Genomic DNA, 23,945 nt, shown 5'->3' with positions numbered 1-23,945 from the left:
AAGAAGGAAAAAGAAGGAAAAAGAGTAAAGAAAAAACTGGATTCATCAGAAAATTGTAATTCAATGATGTCAAGCTTGGTTAGTCCTTGTTCTACTTATAAGAAGCAGATGTCAGAGGATCTGTTTAACTGATTGTGTTGTGTCAATTCATCAATTTCAGAGAGCAATTTCCAAAATGAGCAATTCAGCAAATACATAATTTGACACAGAGAATGGATGATAAAGATATCCTCAAGTATCTAGAATGCTTACTTCATACAGAGTGTGGTTGACACTCATAGCACACCAAAGGTGAAAAACCCTAGATGGAATCAAGGATTAATGAAATGGGGTGCTTCAGGCAAATGGTCGTTGCCTTTTGTAGTTATTTTGTGGACTAAGGATACACCGTCACAATATTTAATTATTCTATGCTTGTTTCCAGGATTACACATTCACCTTAAATTTAGTTACCTTGGATACCAGGACTTGAAGAATTCCAACCAGTGAGAATTGCAATTAATGTCACAACAAAGGTTTAATTTTAGTAAAAGGCTCAGTGGAGGAAGATTCATAGGTACAGATGACGCTAACATGCTTATCACCACTCAGGAGTCAAGGTGGGAAGTTTAGAATTCTAAACACTCTTTTGTATAGATACCATTCCATTCCCAACCCTTCACCAAGCCACCTTGTGCATTTTTAAGTGAATCCAGGAGCATGCATCTTTGGAACATTTGAACTTTTTTTCATAAACATTGTGACATCAAATTCATTCTAAAAGTATTCATTTCTCAGTTTGTAGATATAACCTTGAAAATTGTAAAATTAAAAGGCATTCAGATGAGCGACTGATATCTAAAATTCCACCTCTTCAAAGGGAGTCCACTCTGTTCTTTACAGCAATATTGCCATCTTTCTGCCTTTAATCCACAACATCTTACTCTTGCTTCCCCATTCACAGAAACACTCCATACTTTCACCAAATTGAGCACAAATATTTTCTGCATTTAACCCATCCATCCCTGGTTCATGGAGAGATCTTATCTCTGAAAGCACTACTCCTTTAAATTGGTTTTAACTTTAATGCTTACTTTTTAAGTTAAAATTTAATGCCTTACTGCAGGTGGGAATTTCTTATTTATTACATTAAGCTCCTACATGCAGTCTAATGACTGCTCTTGAAACTAAAGACATGCCAGAGAAGTTGCTGGACCTGGCAGTCAGAAAATTAGTAATGAATAATCTGTAGTAATTTCCTGGCTAGATTCCTCAGGAGTCTTAGGAAGAATACAGGAAATCAGCACTGAAAATTCATCCTTCAACAGCTGATGTACTACCACAGGGTTAAAAGATGCTGGCTGCATAATAAGCTTTGGCACAGTTATTAATATCAATTTCCTGCAAACTACATGATTTGAGGAATAGTCATCAAGCTGGGGTATGATTGAAAACCACATGACATTTTGCTAATGTATGTCAGACATTTATACTTGCAGACACGATTTAAAATTGAAAATTATAAAGTGCATGATCTCAGATAAGCAGAAGTTGCAGTACAGTTTCACTTGTTTCTCAATCAGAAGACACACACACACACTTTTCTGTGGACGGGTTATCAGTCCTAGTAAGATCATTACAGAGAAGGAGTTAAATCCAGTAAAAATCAATATTAAAAGGTATGTGTGGACCACTCCGATTTCCAATTTCATAAGGTGCTTAATTATCTAGGAGGCTGAAGGAGAACTACCAACCATTGGAAAATGTACACAAGTAAATTCAACATCTTGGCTAATATTCCACAAGCTCCCTCCTTAGTAGCTGACTCATTCAATTTAATAATCACAAAATTAATACCAGAAAATAAAAACAAAACAAAAAAACTGGAACCACCCAACTGACCAGCTAGCATCTTCAAGAGCAAAAATCAAATTAACTTTCTGTGTTCTTTCCCGACCTCTGTACCTCTGTACGACATCTCTAACTTTTTTCCAGTTCTGATTAAAATGATACATCCCATAACTTATTACTTAAAGTAAATCATTTTCAGTACAATTGTAAGCTTTATGATATTCTAGAATTAGGAATTTTGTCATTTCACTCAACAACTGTGAATGAAATGTAATTTTACTGTTTCCTGACCTTAAGTCACTGACCACTACCTCAGGGTTGTGGTTTAGGCACAACCATCTTCTGTCACTCAACAATGACTTTTACTTGATCATAGGTTCAAGACTGGTGGTGTTCACTGATAGTTGCACAATGGTCAGCAGCATTGCCTGATACTGAAGCAGTTCATGACCAAATGCAGGAAGACCTGGACAATATTGAGGCTTGGCCTCACAAAAGGCAAGTACCAGCAACGACCATCTCCAATAAGAGAGAGTCTAACCAACACCGTTTGACATTCAATGGCATTGCCATCATGGAAACCCCCACTATTAATATCCTGAGGAGGTCATTGACCAGAGTCTGAACTGAAGTAGCATATAGAAGGGCTGTAGTTACAAGAGCTGTTCAAAGGCTTGGAATCCCACAATGTGTAAATTATTTCCTGACATCCCAAAGTCTGTTCGCAATCTAGAAAGCACATGTCAAGAATGCAGTGGAATGCTTCCCACTTTCCAATGTGAGGGAAGCTCCAACAATATTTAATATTCTCGATATCGTCCGGAACAGGCAGCTTGCTGATTGGCAACACATCAGTAGCAGCAGTTTGTATCATTGGCGAGATAAACTCCATGAACTATAGAAATATGTTAGAATTAGAATTAAAATTAGGTTTATTATCTCATGAACTCACATGAGTACAGTGGAAAGTTACAAAATCATCAGTTACAGCACCATCTTAGATACAAAGGTACCTAAATTCAAGATCTTAGGAGTAAACTAAAACAATAAAGAAATAAAAATTTCAGCATTACAGTCCTTCAAGCAGACCAAACAGGGCCTCCCCACCAGATGGTACCATGTCTCCCCACCAGACCATACTGCACCTCACCACCAGACAGTACCGCGTCTTCCCATCAGACTGTACTACACCTCGCCTCAAGACAGTACGGCGCCTCCCCACCAGACCGTACTGTGCCTCCCCTCCAGACCGTACTGCGCCTCACCTCCAGACTGTATCCCTCCTCACCTCCAGACCGTATCGCGCCTGGCCTACAGACCGTACTACACCTTGCCTACAGACCGAATCGCACCTCGCCTACAGATCATTCCACTCCTCACCTACAGACCGTATCGCACCTCGCCTACAGACCATACCACACCTTGCCTACAGACCGTATCGCACCTCGCCTACAGATCATTCCACTCCTCATCTACAGACCGTACTGCTCCTCACCTACAGACTGTACCACTCCTCACCTCCAGACCGAATCACACCTCATCTCCAGAACGTAATGCGCCTCACCTGCAGACTCTACTGCTCCTCACTTACAGACTGTAGCACACCTCGCCTACAGACCGTACCACTCCTCACCTGCAGACCATACTGCGCCTCGCCTACAGACCGTACCGCTCCTCACCTACAGACCGTACCGCTCTTCACCTACAGACTGTATCACACCTCACGTCCAGACTGTACCGCTCCTCACCTCCAGACCGTATCACACCTCACCTCCAGACCATACCACTCCTCCTCCAAACCATATCACACCTCACCTCCAGATTGTATCACTCCTCACCTCCAGACCGAACCTCTCCTCACCTACAGACCGTACTGCGCCTCGCCTCCAGACCGTACCGTTCGTTGCCTACACACCGTACCGCACCTCACCTCAAGATCGTACTGCACCTCACCTCCAGACCGTACCGCACCTCACCTCCAGACCGTACCACACCTCACCTCCAGACAGTACCACACCTCGCCTCCAGACCATATCACACCTCGCCTCCAGACGGTATCACACCTCACCTCCAGACCGTATCACACCTCGCCTCCAGACGGTATCACACCTCGCCTCCAGACTGTATCACACCTCACCTCCAGACCGTACCATGCCTCGCCTCCAGACCGTACCGGACCTCACCTCAAGACCGTACCGCACTCTGCCTCCAGACCATATACCACTTCACCTCTAGACCATATCACACCTCACCTCCAGACCATATCACACCTCACCTTCAGACCGTACCACGCCTCACCTCCAGACTGTACCGCTCCTCACCTCCAGACCGTATGATACCTCACCTCCAGACCGTATCACACCTCGCCTCCAGACCGTACCGCTCCTCACCTCCTGACCGTATCACACCTCACCTCGAGACTGTACCGCTCCTCACCTACAGACCTTACCGCACCTCACCGCCAGACCGTACCGCACTTTGCCTCCAGACTGTACCACGCCTTGCCTCTAGACCGTACCGCACCTCGCCTCCAGACCCTATCACACCTCACCTCCAGACCGTGCCCCACCTCACCTCCAGACCGTACCACGCCTCACCTCCAGACCGTACCGAACCTCTCATCCAGACCTTACCACGCCTCGCCTCCAGACCATACCGCGCCTCAACTCCAGACCGTACTGCGCCTCACCTCCAGACCATACCGCACCTCGCATCCAGATCGTATTGGGACCACACCTCTAGTCCGTGCCAGGCCTTGGCTCCAGTCCATACCTTCAGACCACACATTACCTCACCTCCAGATGGCATGGGTCCTTGCCTCCTTGACCCATTGAATTCCCGTTGTGGGTCTATTGCAGCCACACTCAGGGCACCAAGCTCTGCTGCAGCCGATGACCAACCGAGTTCCCGACCTACCGAAGTCTACAACATGCCATTGCTGTTGCTGCCAAGTGTCCAACACCACTCTGGCTTCCCTACAACGTCAGATGAAATAAAAGAGAAGGAAAATTACAGAAAATGAGATAGTGAGAGAGAGAGAGAGAGAGAGAAAAGAATTGGGTTGGCCTGGAGCATGTGGGGTCAGGATCCTAACACTTCCTCCATAATGACACTGCTATCTTGGACAGCACCTTCCAAACTCACAAGAAGCACCATCTAGAAGGACAAGGGCAGAAAACACACATGACCACCACCAGCAATTTCCATTTCAAGTCAATATATCACTATTCCTTAATGGCACTGGGTCAAAATCTTGGAACTCCCTCCTTATTATTACTGTAAGTGCAACTACAACCTTCCTAACACTACTATAAATGCACTTACACCAAATGGACTCACCACCAACTTCTCAAAGCAATTTAGAAATGGGAAATAAATGCTGGCTTAGCCAGTGACATCCACATCTCATGAATAAATAAAAATGTCTTATCTCTTTCAGTTTCATTAATGGATATCCACACAAAAGCAAAACTTGACTAAATACATAAACAAAAGAGATGGAAGTAAAATTAATGTGTTTATTAAGGTTCTGGTAAAAAATAACAATATATGTCAAAAGCTTAAGATTTAACAAAATATGTAAGATGGAAAGAAACAATGTCCTTTTTTTTCTACCAGCAGAAGACACTATCAATGTGTCAGCAAGTGATTAGACTTAACTACATAGAAAATGATGAATGGAACAAAATGATTTTAAATAAACTTGTGTTTAAATATGATTTGAACAGACAGTTGGCTGTTAGTAAAATAGTAGAGGCTGTCTACTGCTGAGACCACCAACTGTTTGAAAACCTTAAACAGAATTGCTAATGAGCTCCGAGTGTTTCTCCCATGCAGAAAACGCCTTCTTAATGAGAACTCTTGCCTATGAACTCTAGCCATCCAGAAAATATTTTGCACTGTAGCTGCAAGGAAAAAGGTCACAGCCATCAGTCTGAATCAAAATCAAGTGGTGCCTAAACTCATATCAGAAACAATTGGCATGAATCTCTACATAAAAGGCAAGGAAACAAAGAGGGAACCACAATTCTGAGCAAGAACTCAACCTTTATTGATTGCCTACCTTGCAAAGAATTAAACATTTGTTTGCTTTAGTCTAAAAGTACATTGTAACAATAAGAAATATTCACCTCACTTGTATTGATACATGTTCAAAAAGGAGAAAGTGAGGACTGCAGATGCTGGAGATCAGAGCTGAAAATGTGTTGCTGGAAAAGCGCAGCAGGTCAGGCAGCATCTAAGGAGCAGGAGAAGAAGGGCTCCTGAAGAAGGACTCATGCCCGAAACGTCGATTCTCCTGCTCCTTGGATGCTGCCTGACCTGCTGTGCTTTTCCAGCAACACATTTTCAGACATGTTCAAAAACTAAGGAATATTATAAATTTCCTTTTATTTTTGTTTTATTGATTTTTCTTGTATTTAAGTATATATGTACTTGACTTTGGTTCCATGGCAAATGATTTATAGAAGATACAAATGCTGGTTTGTCTCATAAGTGATGTCCATGATGCCTGTGCTAGCTTTTAGGGCTAACAACACCATTCATTGGATTTGATGAGAATATATGCATGCACAGTGAATGTCCAGGAGATGTTTGCAGGTTGGGACATCAGTCTGCCAATAATACATTACTGCTGCCATTTATAGCAGTCCTTCCCAATTATCTCTCCCAATCAGCTCTAGTTAAGGGGATCCTCAACAGGATAATTGTTGAATTATTTACTAGCTTTGCTGTATTTGGTTCCAAAGTTGCTTCAAGTATTTATAGTTTGTAACACATCTCCTGATTTCAAGGATTCTGCACTTCCCAGACATATGTTGATTCCCTTAGTATAGTTAGTAAGAATGAGCAGAGGCAGCAAACAGCAGGACAAGCTGCTGGAAGGGGAAAGAGAGTGAAAAGGTACCTCAGCAAGAGAATATATCAGTCCAGATTTTGTAGGGAGCAACTCTCCTTCTAGAATCTTAGGGAGGAGGAATGTGTTAGACATTTCCCCTTCACTGTGTGTCATCACTGTCATCTGTTACTACTGTAGCCACAACTGTAGCCTCAGTACAAGAAAAGGACAGATACTGCCTGTGACTGTATTTATTAACTTTTATAGGCCTGACTCTTCTCAGACTGGAACACAAAATGGTTGCAATAACCCCCAATTGGCCATCCATTAATGCATTAGAACAGTTACTGAGATTATGTATTCTCAGAAAGCATGGATCTATGTTGCCAGACAACAGCAGGTAGAGATGGGGCATAACTTTGTGACGATTGGAGGAATCTCCGTGGTGCACGGTGCTGTTGACTACATTTGCATCACCTTTGGATATTGCATTTCAACAAACAATCAAGGGGCAAGAGCAGGTCACTCAAGTCTTCAAGCCTGTTATGTCATTCACTAAGTTTATGACTGATCCAATTTTAACTTCAACTCTACATTCCTGCAAATCCATGTTAATTTTGGTAATCAAGAATCTTTCCACCCCTGTTTTAAAAATAATTAAAGATTCTGCAAGCACTGCCTCTTGAGGAAGGGAATTCCAAAGAAACAGTGTTTCGTCATCTCGGTGTAAAATGGCCCATAGTTCTTGATTCTCACACAAGAGGAAACATCCTTTCAACATCCATTTGGAGACATACCACAACTGAAAGGATTATGGTTCTTTAACCTCTGGCTGATGTGTGACTATGTGTGACATCTTACATAAGTCAATGCCCAATATAGAGTCACAGAATCATAGAGATGTACGGCATGGAAGCTGACCCTTCAGTCCAATTCATCCATGCTGACTAGATATCCTATCCTAATTTAGTCCCATTTGTCAGCATTTGGCCCATATCCCTCTAAACCCTTCCTATTCATTTAGCCATCCAGATGCCTTTTAAGTGTTGTAATTGTACCATCCTCTACCAACTCCTCTGGCGGCTCATTCTATACATGCACCATCCTCTGCGTGAAAATGTTTCCCCTCGGACCCCTTTTAAATCTTTTTCCTTTCACCTTAAACTTATGACTTAGAGCTTTAGACTCCCCTACACTGGGAAAAAAACCTTGGCTATTCATCCTATCCACACCCCTCATGATTTTTTCAGCCTCAGTAAGGTAACCTCCCAGCCTTTGACATAGCCTATTCAACCTCTCCGTATAGCTCAAACCTTCCAATCCTGGCAACATCTTTGTAAATCTTTTCTGAACCCTTTCAAGCTTAACAATATTTTTCCTATATCTGGGGGGACCAGAATTGAACACAGTATTCAAAAATGGCCTAACCTATCTTGGCAACTTCTTTCTTCAGTGGTCCACTTACACCACAACAAACCATCAGTATACTTTTGGGTGACAAGGTTTTGATAACATGGCTCTGATACCAAAGTGTAAGCCATGCACGTTGAGGAATATGTACACAATGAAAGCCATTCTGCCAGACAGATTGTGATATAGCAGATCATTAAAAAGCTTAAACAATATTTCTATTGCCCGGACTCAGTTGTGCTGCACTCAGCAGAATACATGTCATAATTTGTTGCTGTCTACAGCACACTGCACAAACTCATGATCATGAGGGCAAATCCCTCGCTGCCATTTATATGACAAACACCTGAGGAGGTGGAAGAGGCCACCACCATAACCCTGCACAGCAAGCCTGGCTATGATCAACTCATCTAGTAATGTATGAAAACTCAATACTACATTCAATATAGAAAATAACAGTGCAGTACAGGCCCTTCAGCCCTCGATGCTGTGCTGGCCTGTGAAACCAATCTGAAGCTCATCTAACCTACACTATTCCATTATCATCCATATGTTTATCCAACGACCCTTTAAATGACATTAAAGTAGGCGAGTCTCCTATTGTTGCAGGCAGGGCATTCCATGCCCTTACTACTCACTGAGAAATAAACTACCACTGACAACTGTCCTATATCTATCACCCCTCAATTTAAAGCTATATCCCCTCGTGCTAGCCATCACCATCTGAGGAAAAAGGTTCTCATTGTCCACGCTATCTAACCATCTGATCATCTTGTATGTCTCTATTAAGTCACCTCTTAACCTTCTCCCCAACAACCTTACTTTTCCTCTGTTACTAACCATCACAGCATTCAAATGTAGGGCCAAGGACAAAAGTCATAGGCCCTCGTGCTACTTCTGGCCCTAGCCCCCTGCCCCACCCTTGATCCCCAACCTGAACACAATTGCCCCACTTTGACCAGAGCACAGTGGTCCCTCTGGAGGCCCAGGATCCAGTTATTGGTCCTTCATATAGCCCTCACTGCTCTGAAGAGTAGACATACCAGACTCGTAATGTTAACTCTGTTTCTTACTGCACAGACACTGCCAGTCTTGCCAGATGTCTCCAGCATTTTCTGTGTTTGCTTCATATTTCCAGCATCCACAGCATTTTGCTTTTATCTCCTTGTTCTAAGTCCTGTCCACTTTGCCAGATTCCCAAATATTAAAAGCATCAACTCAATAAACATTTTAAATCAATTTTTAAAATCAAACCATGTCACATTTCCTATAAGGATTAGTTTATGATCTTTGCACATTTCCTCAGTTCTTGTTGTTCTGGTACTTGGCCTGGTCTAGTGCTCTACTGCAGTGTTACAGTAGCTACAGCTTTGCTGGAGAAGACTGGTGATTTTCACTGGGAGAATTTCAGATAGCTTTGCAATATTGACCTTGTGTAGCTCTGGCCCTGTAGTATCCAGCTTCAACCTGCACCATCTTAGCATAGACAAACCAATATAAGTGGGCTTCTAACAGCAGCAAGAGCAGCAACTAAGTGGCAGACATGGGAAGATGTATATTGTCATCCTGTTCCGAGGACAGCAAGTCAGTTGCCAGTCTCCCAGAGATCCACCTTAGCAACTGTAATAAGGTGTTGAACTATAATAGCTGCACCAACTGCAAGACTATTTAAGACCTGACTAGTACAGGTTGTTCTATTATAACGTGGATGTCATCAACACAAATTCGCTGTAACGCAATTGATGAATTGAGGACTCTGTTTTTAAAGCACGAACTTTTAAGACATGTGTTGGCTGTAACGCGATTACATTGCCAGCACTTTAAGCGCTGTTTCTAAAGTACGATTCTTCTATAATACAGGGTTGCACAAGAACGCAACCATTGCATTATAGAAGAACTATCTATATCCACAGCATTGTGGCAGCAGTCTGAAGTTCCATGGCAGCAGACAATGCTAGAATGAAAGACATCTGAGCTACCACTGCACACTTTAACATTACACTGCTCCAGCTGATACTGCAGTAGAAGTTGGGAGTATGTTTCACAGTTGGGTCCAATCTCAGACATGGCAATGCTAACAATGCTAACCATAACCTCACCATATACATAAGGGCAGTTAGTCATCCCTGTGCTTGCTGTTTAGGTATTGCTGTCCCAGGTTATATACCATCTTATCCTGCAGGAGAAAGAAAATTGTGATAGTGAATGTGGTGCGATGTGTTTAGGTGAAGTGATAGTCAATAATAGTCAGTGAGATGTATGGTTAGATTAGATTAGATTCCCTACAGTAGGGAAACAGGCCATATGGCCCAACAAGTCCACACTGACCCTCAGAAGAGTAACCCATCCAGACCCCTTCCCTTATCCTATATTTACCCCTGACTAATGCACCTAACACTATGAACAATTTTAGCATGGCCAATTCAGCTGACCTGCACATTGTCGGAGGAAACCAGAGCACGCTAAGGAAACCCATGCAGACATGGGGAGAATATGCAAACTCCACACAGACAGTCACCTGAGGCGAGATTCGAATCCAGGTCCCTGGCACCATGAGGAAGCAGTGCTAACCACTGAGCCACCATGACACCCATTTGCAGCCGTGCTATTTGTGTGAAAGTGAGGTGAAGTTGTGATCTTAGTATGTGTTGTATTTGGCAAAAGGTATTGGTATGTGAGTGATAAAGGTGTAGTGAATCAAGCAGTGTGTGAGCACCCAGGGCAAATAATGAAAGATGGCATTTTGAGATTTATTTACAGGTCTTGACCACTTGTATGAGGTTATCAAACTTCTTGGTTTATTATGCCCAGACACTTGAGGCTTAATCCCTGGCATTGACCATGCCACCATCTGTTTAAAGTGCCTTTGCAATACTTGTCTGAATGGTCTTGTGATCTCTTGTGAATACCTAACATGCCTCTTCCTCTGCCCATTGCATTCCACAACCTCCACTGTAGCATCAGAAAGTTTTGAACCCCATTTTCTACCGTGCTGTGCCATTCTGTGTCTTTCCCAGGTCAAACTCACTTTTACACAGAATGGTAGAATCTAGGAGCATGGGTAGACCATTCAGCTCATTGAGTCTTTTTTACCATTCAATATGCTTCTGACTTATCCCTTGTCGCAATGCTGTGTTCCCACTTTCTCTCCATAAATCCTTGATGCCTTTAATATCTAAAATAAATCTATCCCTTCTTTGATTGTTTTCAGTGACTCAGCCTCCAAAGCCTTTGATGGTAAAGAATTCCACGAGACTGTCCTTGGAGTGAAGAGATATTTCCTCATCTCAGTTCTAAATGGCCTACCCATATCCAAAGACTGTAATCCTTGGTTCTAGACTCTAGACTTCGCGATTATTTTTATTCAACCTCTGTTCAGATATGTTATGACATGTGTCTGAGGCACCTGGATCTTGAAGCTGGACCTTCTGGCCAGAGGTAGGGACACAACCATGAATCATAAAAACCCTTGTTTTCTGATTGGGAATCAAAACCATACTACAGTGGTGAGAGCATTGAATTCATTCGGAGAAAAAAATAAAGCCACCTTTATAATGACGTTCATCATTTGTTCCAGTTAAATTGCAACTACCCTATAAGAGGTGTAGGTTGGTTTTAAATAGCACAGACTATCTTGAACTAACCTCTTATAATTTTGCTTCTCACGTTCAGGCATGTAACCACTCAACAGCACACTCAGTGCTGGCTGCATGCTACAATTAATTCAGTGACCAGGCGGCAGGAAGTTAGCATACTGCCTGCATTGGTTTCAACTAGCTGGGCTTAATTATGCATTGAGGTCCCTTTGTCTATTTGCAGCTTCATCCAATTTTGGGACCGTTCTCCAGACCTGCAAACCTAAATCCAAGGTTTTGACAGTTTTAATCTATTTGATCACTTTTATTTTAATAATATTACACATAAAGGAACGGGAAATCACAGTGACTAATCTCTGTACCAAACAACAAAACAACAGAACTGCGGATGCTGGACCCACAAACTTAACTCTGCTTTCTCTCCACAGATGCTGCCAGACTGTTGAGTTTTTCCGACTATTTCTGTTTTTGGTTCTCTTTACTAAACATACATTTTTTATAGCTGAAAATGTGTTGCTGGAAAAGCGCAGCAGGTCAGGCAGCATCCAAGGAGCAGGAGAATCAACGTTTCGGACATGAGCCCTTCTTCAGGATTTGCAGCATCTCCAGCATCTGCCGTCCTCACTTTCTCCTAGAAGATATATTTTTTATAGTGTGCATTAGTTTGATTTATTTCATCAATGGTCTGTGTAAATGTGAGTTTCTTTCTCCTTTTTCCAGGTTTTTGTTGCAAGTGCTTTCGTGTTAGATGAATGCATTTCTTGCCCACAAGATTTCCACTATCATTTTTGAAAAAAGTGCCTCTGATATCGACTTAGGCCTGGCTCCCTCATTTTAGCTGCTTCATGTGCCAGTCTGTTGACTTGCTTCCAAATCTCAGTCAAAGGTCTCCTTAACTTGCATAAACAAATACACAGAGCAAGGTGACTTTTTTCAAACAAGGTTAATACTCTGCTGATACTGCCTGTCTAGGGAAAGGAATAAAGGAAAACCATCTTACACCTTATATTCTTTCATTATCTGTTTTGGTGAAAAAGCATCATCATTAGAATGGTAATTGGATCCAATGTTTCAAAGATTACATTTTATTGCGAACAATAAATATTGTTATCATATTCAAAAGCACTTTTAATGCAAATTTATGCATAGATTAGGATAACATAAACATAATGTTCATGTGCATTAATTAAATTGTCCTGACAGCAGCATTTGTACATCAAAATCTGATACCAAGCCATATGAATAGATATTAGGCCGGATGATCTAAAGCTTGATCAATGGTTGCATGGAGCATCTTGAGAGGTATAGGTGTGGAAAGGTTCAGAAAGGGAATTCCAGGGGGATTTAAGGCCTTGGCAGATTTAGGTGCAGCCACCAATAATGGAGTGATTGAAATTAGGGATGCCCAAGAGCCCAGAATTAGAGGAGTGCAGATATCTTGCAAGGTTAAGACACTGGAGGGGATTATGAAAATTGGCAAGAGCAAGGCCATGGATGTGTTTCAAATGAGGATAATAATTATTTAAAAAGTGAGGTGTGACTTAACTAGTAGACAATGTAGGCCTGTAAGCACCGTGGTGATAGGTGAATGGAACCTAATGCAAGTTAGGATAAAAGCAATAGGTTTACAGACTTCAAGTTTACAGATTGGGGGAGACTGGCCTGAACTGCATTGGAATAGTTAAATCTCGAGGTAACAACAATATGGATGATTTGAAACAGGAAGGGAGTCAAGTGATGTTATGGATAGGTGGTCCTAATAATTGTGTAGATATGTGGTTGGAAAATTTTGATCAATCTGGTTCAACCTTAGACACTTGCACTAGAAATTGGGTAAGATAGTAACATAGTGGTAATATCACTGCAGCACTAATCCAGAGATCCAAGCTAATGCGGTGGGGATCTGGCAGCTAGTGCAATTTAAATGTAATAATATATTTAATAATAAATAAATTCCCGTCTCAGGCGACTGACTGTGTGGAGTTTGCACGTTCTCCCCGTGTCTGCGTGGGTTTCCTCGGGGTGCTCCGGTTTCCTCCCACCATCCAAAGATGTGCAGGGTCAGGTGAATTGGCCATACTAAATTGCCTGTAGTGTTAGGTAAGGGGTAAATGTAGGGGTATGGGTGGGTTTCGATTCGGCGGGTCGGTGTGGACTTGTTGGGCCGAAGGGCCTGTTTCCACACTGTAATCTAATCTAATCTAATCTAATCTAAATATGGTCTCAGTAATGGTGACAATGAAATTATCATTGAATGTTGTAAAAACACATCTGGCTCACTAATGTTGTTTAGGGAAGGAAATCTGCCATTCTTGACTTGTAGTTGGGCCTACATATGATTCCAGAGCAATGGCAACGTTTTAAACTCTTAAATGCCCTCAGAAATGGCCTCTGAAGCCTCTCGGTTCAAGGGCAATTAGGCATGGTCTTGCCATAATGTCCACATCGAGTGAAGTAATAATTTAAAAATTACATTAGGCCAATTTCTCATTTTCACCTTCTATTTACACATATCTTTGCAATTTATTTTTTGTGAGGTGATTTCAATGGCTTGAGTTCCATTTGTTATCCAATCTACTTAATACAGCAACCCAGCTGACAAACATTACTGGAGGAAGATAAAATCTTCAAAAATAACAATCTGTGATACTCTTGCAACTCAGTTATTTACTGAACACAAAGATTGGTAGAGGCCTTGGGGTGATTCTTTTTCTATTCACACATTGAGAAACCCAAGCATAGAACTGAAGTAATTAAAGAGAATAGAAAATAACTTATGCCCAGGCTTGAAGTGATCAATGCAAACAACCTTTTGCATTTCTCATTATTATGGATCTGTTGTATTATTTATTTGACCTTTTATTGTCAGAAATCCTAGGACGAGAATAATATTTGTATCATAAAGCAAAAATTAGTTGACGTTAAATCTGGAAGGTGAGGCCTACCTTGTGATCCAGCCAGATTATCCATTGACAGCAGAGCCATATAGAACAGGAAGATTCCAATTCATAGTTTATGCTGAATAGCTGATCTCAAAAGGCTACAATTTGCCTCTGTACTCATGCATTAGGGAATGTAATACCAGCTTTGATGCTACACATAACCATTATTGAGAAACCCCTGTTGGAAACATGTCTGTGGGGATATTGGGTGAGGACAGGACTAGTTCAATTGCATTGTTTCCTGTAGCTAAACACACTGCCAGTGATCATTATTATGAGCCACACATGGATATTGGTGACGCAGCAGAGGGTAGCCAGTATCCATGGAAACATTCCCCAGTGAGGCTTCAATGTCTTCAAGGCAGCATGGAACAGAAGAAAACTGGCATTAAAAAAAAACTCAGGAGTGATATATAGAAACTTTATATGTAACAAGACTATTATTCATTCTTATTTCTATCACTGTAGTTTTACCAGCCTATGATAGTATGTTGGTATTTTCAACCAAAAAATGGGTACTCCACAAATTCAGGCCTGTTTACTTTAGTTTCTAGCCTCGTTTAACATCTTGAAAGTTACAATCAAATTTCACATTGCACACTATAATTAAGCTCCAAAGCAAAATCAGGCATTTTAATTTTGAAGAAAAAATATGGAAAACTATTAAGTGCTAAATTTACAATGCAATTAGTCAATGAAGACATTTTGGCTTAATCTTTCATGACCTTTCTTAAAAGAATATGAATCTATTTCAATGTCAATGTATTAATCTATAGAAGCAGACATCTTTCACTGGTGTTACGTTGTCTGCTTGCACTAAAAACATTCCAGTACCAGGTTACATACTCCTGAGCAAACATATCAGACACATGACCACTGGTGAACATTTGATTAGAGGGGACTTAAACAGCTTCTTAATAACTCATGCTAAGAGTCACGTATCAGTATTTTCAGCCAAGCTGCATGACATTCAGATTTCTAGTGTAGGTCACTACAATATCACAGGTAAAATTCTTTAGAATGCTGTTAGATTAATTTTTAAACACATACAAATTTCAAGAAAAAAGATTCAGAACATCTCTTGTTTGCTTAGCTTCAGATGAAACAAATTTTGCTAATAGATGCCTTGTGTCACTTACAGGGAAATCATCATGGACACTTGACTCTTTCCAATTTAAAAAGGCTTTGTCAATTACTTCTTATGAAGAAAGTGCTCCTTTCATTTGGTGTGCTATTACTGTAATTCAAAGAAAAATAGTCGTGGCCTTAAAAAGACACATTTTATTTCATAACTGGAAGTGATCAAGTATGAACATGAGTGACACTTACTGTTCCTTGAAATATTTATTGTTTTAATTCAGATGAATGATCAATTCTAATAGTGAATTAATTCCACTGTATTTAATGTAAATTGTGTTTTTATTCTTCAACTAGTTTACTTCTAAAATGCAATTATAATTGTTTAATGCTTTGCATTAATGGCTGTACTTCCTCTCTCAATATGGTTTTTTATTGAAACACAAGCTACAGATCTATGAGGCCTGTAGCAGGTACCAGCACATGACAGCTATTGTTATTTCATAGAAATAAAAGCATTTACTTTGTGTTTCTGATGTCAAATGAAGTTGTCTGTGCACAAATTATTTTTTAAATGATGTAAACTTTATAAGTTATAAGCAAAGTCATTTTTGCATGACGGAACATTACCCCAAGGACAGCTTCATGCTGGAATGAATTTGCAGGCAGCAGGCTGCAGATTTGGCACATATTCAACTCTATCGTCATCTTGCTAGTTACTATAGCAACTTGTGTTACCAATGTAGTTCAGCAATGCACGCATGTACAAATAAACAGATATTAGGACAACTGTGAAGGTGCCCTATAGAAGGCATAGATTGTGTACTAATTTTGTGATTTCCAATTTTAGATACTGTCACAGAACTGGGTCAAGAAAAGTTACAAATTAGACTGTGATAATTAGTATTCAAGTGCTGTCATATTGATTTATGTGCCTTTTATTACTACATAAGATACCAACAATATGCACACTAACAAAACCCCGTAGTAAAGAGCATATAAAACAATTCCAATTTGTCAGAAGGTTCTGTGTGTCACGCCCAACAGATTAGTCTATACTTGGTCTAATTGTCATTGTCAGTTTTGAAAGACGAAGGATTTCTTTCAGTGCTTACAAATTAAGTAGAAATATTAAATTGCCTTAGACAGAAAGCTAAATCCAGATTTCACAACTTAGCAAATTCACAAAGTACAGCAAAAGCAATGAAAATGAGAAACTCATTCAGTTAGTGTCATTCATTACTGTATTATCCTAAATAAATATGATGAAAACAAGAAACCACTGCGATTCTGAATATTGTACAAAATTATATATTGTGTACAATATTAAAAGCTGATACATGAACTTTGTTGTAAATTTTATTTGTGCTGGGTCGTAGTAACTCTGAGTAACAAATTCTTCCTGCTGTTAGTAGACTGCTGAATGGACCTCTCAAATTTCAAATCTAATGTTGATCTTGCTTTTGTACACCTCCTGTGCAGCTGTAACTTTGTATGCCTCGTTTTGTTCATCACCCTATATGTCATGATCTGCCTGTACTGCAGGCAAAATAAAACTTTTCATTGTACTTAGGTACATGTGACAACAATGAATCAAATCAAATTAACTCAGTAAGTTAACACATTACAGACCATTTGTTCTGTACTATTGCAAGCTCCCAGCTTATCCCAGTTGAGTCACATTGATGAAACTAGTTAGGATGATGGCAACTAAATAAACAGTTCTTGAAAGTTCAATTTTAGCATTTCTGGCTGAGAAGTTGAGAATTAACTTCTTCATGTCTCTATTTAGAGCCATAGAATCATAGAGATGCACAGCACAGAAGCAGACCCTTCGGTCCAACTCGTCCACACTGACTAGATATCCGAAATTAATCTGGTCCTATTTGCCAGCACTTGTCCAATATCCTTCTTTTTTCTGACAATCCTTGGCAACAGATTTGATCCACAGCCTTGAACCAGTATAGACAGCTTCTCATTAAGAAGAAAATGTTTATTGATATATTGTAAACGTTGGTATTCCATTTGTTGATGAAAAAGGGAGGTCCAGGATTTGTCAGACCTGGATGGCGATAGGTATACACTATCAGCAAAGCATGAATTTTACACAGAGACATTTGGAAACCTCTGCGACAAACTTTGAAGAACTATTGCTAGGATAATCAATTTTTGAAAAAAAATTGTGCAGACAACACATTAGGTTACTCACTAAATGTAGCAGCAACTGTGGAGCGAGAAACAGTTAGAAATTCAGTTTAGTATCACTTTATGACAACTAGAAGAAATTGGAAACAAATAGAGAAGAAGGGAAAATGTTGGATTTGGGAGACATAGAAGGAAGAAATAGGAGAACAGGAATGATTAAATGACAACACAGATGGTACAGCCAGGCAAAATGGTTGCTAATGGAAAAAAAATTAAAAATGGGTCTGAAAGAGATGAAAATTACGCATAGAATCTTTATGAACCACTGCTGTCTGAACAAAATGTAAGCAGTACTTATTTGAAATGAATTAACTCAAAATTGAGTCTGGAAGGCTGGAAAGTGCTTGATCAAAAGATGTGTCACTGTTTCTTGCTTTCCTATTAAGATTTATTAGAATGATTTAAGAGACTGAAGTTAGAGTGGACAGAGAATTGAAATGAGAAGCAACTGGAACATCAGGGACATGCTTGGCAGTAGAACAGCAGGGGTTTGCCAAAGCAATTACTTCATGTGTTGGGTCTCCCCGGTGAAGGAGACCTTATCATGAACAGCAAAACAACATACCAAATTAAAAGAAGTAATGGCAAATCACTGATTCGCCTGAGAAAAGTGTTTGGGACCTTGTATGGTGGGAATAGGGGAGGTGAAAGAGCAAATGATGCATCTCCTGTATTTACACTGGCAGGATCTATGCAATTGCGAAGAACTATTATAGGTGATTATTACAGTATATTACAGAGTGGGCAAGGTGTTCACAGAAGGAGCACATCCTTCAGAATGCTGAAAGGGTTGTGAAGATATACTTGGTGGTGGCATCAGGCTGGAGGTGGCAGAGAAATATCCATTTGAATCCCAATGCTGGTGCACAGAATGTGGAGTTCAAGGAAAATACTATGACTTTTGTGGGAGGGAGAGGTTGGAACAGAAGCAGATATGCAGGAAATGGAATAGCTGGAATCCAGGGCCCTGTTAACAGTTGAGGAAAAAGCAAGACTTAGCAGAACAACTCATTGGGAAGGCAGGATTTTCAGAACAGGAAAAGAGATGGAGAAACTGGGAGAACAGAATAGGGTAATTATTGTAAATGGATGGCAAAGAGTATCTGTGCCTGTAGCTGTGAAAGTCAGTGGGTTTTTAGATGTTGGCTCGTAGACTCCTTACAGAAATGGAGCTAACAGAGTAGAGAAAGAGAAGACAAGAGTCTGTATGTATATGATTGGAAGCAAAATTGACTAAATTTTCTAATTTTGGGCGAGAGCAGCTAGTGGTACTGATTGGTAATCCCTGTACCAGGAACAGAGGTGACAAAGAGGAGCTCGGGTAGCCTTGAACAACTGTTTCACACAGAGGGTGATATGTGTATGGAATGAGCTGCCAGAGGAAGTGGTGGAGGCTAGTACAATTGCAACATTTAAAAAGGCATTTGGATTGGTATATGAATAGGAAGGGTTTGGAGGGATATGGGCCGGGTGCTGGCAGGTGGGATTAAATTGGGTTGGGATATCTGGTCAGCATGGATGGGTAGGACTGAAGGGTCTGTTTCTGTGCTGTATATCTCTATGACTCTCTGACTAAGTGATGGGTTATTGGGTCATACTAGTGGGGCTGGAGATTTAGAGGGACAGGATATCTATGTTGAAAAGGAGACTGCTAGGACATGAAAACTTGAAAGTGGTGGAGGGCTTTGAAAGATTAGTGGAAGAGATTGAACAAGGGGAGAAATTCGAGTTGAAGTTGTTGTACAAGCAATCCATGTTGGATGAGGCCATTTGCACTATTGTTCACCATGGGATTATGCTGCTATCATTTAGAGTAGGAATCTACAGGGCCCAATTCATGTGGTGTAGAAGAGGAAAACCACTTGCTACCTTAAAGTGAATAATCTTGTCTTAAATCAGACGTTATTTATTGTATGTTAGTAATCATGTAGTAGTCAAACTGATGTGACAGACATTGTTACCAAGATTATCAAGAGGATCTAGATGGAAGGTCTTACTTGTTTGAAGTTCTAAGCTATTCTCCCACGAAGTCCATATGACATCGTTGTAGCAGCTGGTGTTTAAAGCACTCTTCAGTATTAACACTTTCAGACCCTTCAACTCTTACACAACTGGGAGAACAAGCTGACATCATCAATCCAGATGACAGACCCTTTACATTTCCAGTTTTTTTCAGTTTAATCAAACAGTGTCAACCTAAAAAATTAACTCAGAATCTCACTATAATTAGTATTGCATACCTACATACATTTTATTTCAGATTTTATGTATCCATCACATTTTACTTTTGTATTGGGTTTCTGTTGCATTGACTTTGAATAGTCCTTGGACTGTTTTCTTCTATAACCAGGAAAGGTCATTTTATTTTGTTGTTCCTTCCCATTCTGGTTCTTCAGTCTTAGGAGTACATTATAAACACTTTCAGAAGACTTTGGTTGGTTGTATTATAATTATATTCCAGTCAGGTAAATTGTTTCCTGGATTTCAATGTACAGTGTAAATCAGAAATATAATCAACAATTCATTGTTAGTATTAATTAATCTGTTGAGGCTTTGTGTGGGAAGGTAAACCTATTGGAGTATTACACCTCTATATTACATTTGTGACTTTGTTTGACCTTGAATATCTGAGGTAAAACAAAGTGTATGGTGTTATTCAGCACAAAACATGACAGTTCCACTGCTTGTTATTAAGGTAATTATATGTTTTGCATGACAATAAAAACCTTTAAAATGCTTCAAAACAAGATCAATGTAAAGCACTGGTTGTCATTGCCAACGAAACAACTTTTACTAGTTATGAAAAAGATTTAAAAATATAAACTGCCTAGTGCTATATATTGTGTTTATGTAACATTTAAAAATACATGCAGCAATAATTGCAGAAATAGGTTGCTAAATTTCACTGTTGTGAAGCAAATCCAGCTGGGTATAAGTTTATGCAAATGTCAGATCAGCAGCAAGTCTGGGGAAATATGCCCAATTTTATTATGGTGCTAATTATTCAGTTCTAAACCTTTAGTTCAGTCAACTTCTTTCATTCACACTTTTAAAACAAAAATCAAAAGTATTTTTCATCTATCTAAAACAGAAATTAAATAGTCAACTTGTATTCACTTCCACATTTACAAACATATTTTATGGACAATAATTTAACCTTACATTGTACTTGTAGAGCCTCCCTGTAGAATTTAGGAGGTACTTATTCTAGTTTAATATTCTCAATAAATATTCAAAATTGATCAGGTCCTCTTGTTACCACTCCAGCATAGCATTTGACAAGACATCAAGGAATTGTGCTGAGGGCTCCTTAAACATTCCATAGTAGTACAGAGAGAAACCATTTCTTGTTTGTCCTGGCTTTTTATTCTAACACTGGGTTGCACTCTTCCCACAGTCGAAGGTGTGGTGCTGGAAAAGCACACCAGGTCAGGCAACATCCAAGGAGTAGGAGAATCGACATTTCGGGCATTCCTAATGAAGGGCTTATGCCCGAAATGTGGATTCTCCTGCTCCTCGAATGCTGCCTGATCTGCTGTACTTTTCCAGCACCACACTCTCAACTCTTATCTCCAGCATCCACAGTCCTTACTTTCTCTTCCCACAGTGATGTTTTCAACTTTATTTTCAACTAGTATCCAATGTATGACTTACATAGTCCAGGAGTTGCCAAGGAGGAGGTATAGTGACCAGAACACTAATATTATATCCATATATTTTTGCAAGGTTTGTGAAGGTTTGGCAAAGACATCTGGCAAAGACATGCCAGAGAATTCCTAGAGGCCTGGCACTCCAACCACAACGCCATAAACAAACACATAGAATTAGTTACCTTCTATCAAGCCCTCAGAAAACTAACAGGAAATGACATCACCACAAACCCCAGGAACTCCATCCAGGACAAACATATAAATAGAAAGCAGGAGACAACAGCTTTGCTTCACTTGGAGGTTGCCACTGATGATGTTACCTAGCCAGGTAATGAAACGTCTGGATATCAAACTTACAGCTCAGCGAGCAAACCTACACCCTATATCCATATATTGTAAATGTTTTGATTAGATTCATCACAACACTTTCAAACACTATTGCTGCAAATCCTGGCTGTATAACATTATAAAATGACAGTGCTTTCTGCTATATGGTATATTTCTGCTCATTCAGGTTTGCCACCATCTTAAACTTTTGAGCAACATCAGGCTCCCTGTTACTGGCAGGTAATTGATGCAGGGAGGTCTCAAATAATTAAAATTCATGGTCTGATTTGGACTCCAACGTTATTTTAACTGGAACTGCACAAGTGACCCTGAGAGCCAGGCTGGCCAGTAAAATCTTATGGTAGACACATTTACAATCAAACATGATAATTATCCTATCAGTCTCCCTTTCTTTGAAATAAAGTCAACTATTTGCATAGCAAGATTAACATAAAAGTTTGCAGTTCATTTCAAACCTGGAGGAGGGAATGGGCAAAGAAATGGTCAGTTCAGGTTTTCAGGCTTTTAAAAATTTCTCGAGGGAGGAAATTGCTGACACAGTGAGTTCTAGACAATAAAGTTAGGTAACTGAAAGTTGAATCACCAGTGACAGTACTGAAGGATGGCTGGGAAAAGGGAGAGATCACCCAGCTGACCAAAATAGGAAGAACAGAAGATGCAAAACTAAAAGGTGTTGCAGATCCATGGTGTAACAACTTGCAAATGAAAATTAGGATTTCGTAGTTGAGATGCTGAAGAACAAAATAGTCAATGGACATTGGTAAAGGCAGGAATGATCAGTAATAGATTTGAATGGTGGAATTCTGAGTCAGTGAAAAATAGTGTTGGAAAATAAAGGGTGAGAAAAGTATAATGAAAAATGTGAGAGAGAATAATAATACACAAATGAGATGACAGAGGAACCATAGTGAGGGAGTAGAAATGAAGGGAAAGGAGGTGAGAAACAAAAGTGGAGAAAAGTCAGAAGTGAGCAAAAGAATGAAAAGTAGAAGTTTAGGTATGGGAAAAATGGTGAACAACAGCAAAACAGTGGAAGAAGAGGGGAAAAGCAGAAGGAAAGAAAGAGTAAGAGAAATAGAGGTGGAGGAAAGAATAAAAGAGTGAAGGATGAGACCAACATAACTGACAGAGGGGAGTGAGTGAGAAACCAGGGCAGTATGAGAGGAACAAATGTTAGAGAGCAGCACAATCAAGACCAAGTGAGAAAAGGAGAGTGGAAATTTAGATACAAAGAACAAAACCGCATCTCAACTACAATTGCAAGTCATTTCATTTCAAGACATAGGAAGTTGAAAGAGTTTTCATATTTCTTGTTCAGATTGGCAATTAGCTGGCATTGATATTGAACATACGGGTTGGCATTATTTTGACAGTGGTTACACCTAGTGTAGGAGACAGATTGAAGGGGTTTTAAAAGAGTACTACATCACAGTGTTCTGAATAAATGTGTAATTATTTCTAAATACATTTGATTTCTTTTGGAGGCAGCCTGTGACTTCCATAAAACGTGCAACCCACTGTTGATAGAATCACGGCATGATTATAGCGCAGAAGGAAGCCATTGAGCCTATCACATCCACATCAGCTCTCTGCATGAATTAGTCAGCTTGTCCCACTCCTTTGTTGTGTTCTACAGCTCAGCAATTTTTGCAACCATTCTTTTAAGTCTTCCCTCCACATTCTTTAAGACCTTCTCATCCTTCCTGTGTCCCGACTACTGACATCTAGTTTGGAAAAGAGAAGAACTGTCCAAGCTTAATATTTTACATCTAAATAATAAGTGTGCTTGAAAGCAGAGTTTACTAAAATGATCCAGTATACTAGGACTAGGGGATAGATCTGCAAAGATGCAGTGACAGACATGTAAGGGGATATTTCAGAAGACTCAGAATAAGTATATTCCTACAATAAAGAAAAATTCTAAAGGGAAGACTCACTATTTGTGGGGAACTGAAGAAGTTAGGGAAAGCAACAAACTTAAAGAAAAAGCAAAAGTGAATGGCAGATCACATGATTGGTCAGAATATAAAGAATAGCAGAGAATAACTAA

At 40.0% G+C, this 23,945-nt stretch overlaps 1 long non-coding RNA gene across 1 annotated transcript; it reads left to right on the top strand.

Annotated features, from left to right (window-relative positions):
* The first annotated feature begins 471 nt into the window (after positions 1-471).
* On the top strand, positions 472-16,679 carry LOC148149391 (uncharacterized). The gene is made up of 3 exons (XR_015757895.1): positions 472-599; positions 2,207-2,328; positions 15,757-16,679. It is a non-coding gene; the product is annotated as an uncharacterized LOC148149391 (long non-coding RNA).
* Positions 16,680-23,945: the final 7,266 nt, after the last annotated feature.

This window comes from Chiloscyllium plagiosum, unplaced genomic scaffold (genome assembly GCF_037043375.1).
Source record: "Chiloscyllium plagiosum isolate Xiang-an unplaced genomic scaffold, Cpla_swu_hap1 HiC_scaffold_8, whole genome shotgun sequence".
In the NCBI taxonomy this organism is placed as follows: domain Eukaryota; kingdom Metazoa; phylum Chordata; class Chondrichthyes; order Orectolobiformes; family Hemiscylliidae; genus Chiloscyllium; species Chiloscyllium plagiosum.
The sequence above is the reverse complement of the archived record's forward strand: the minus strand, read 5'-3'. Positions and strand labels throughout refer to the sequence as shown.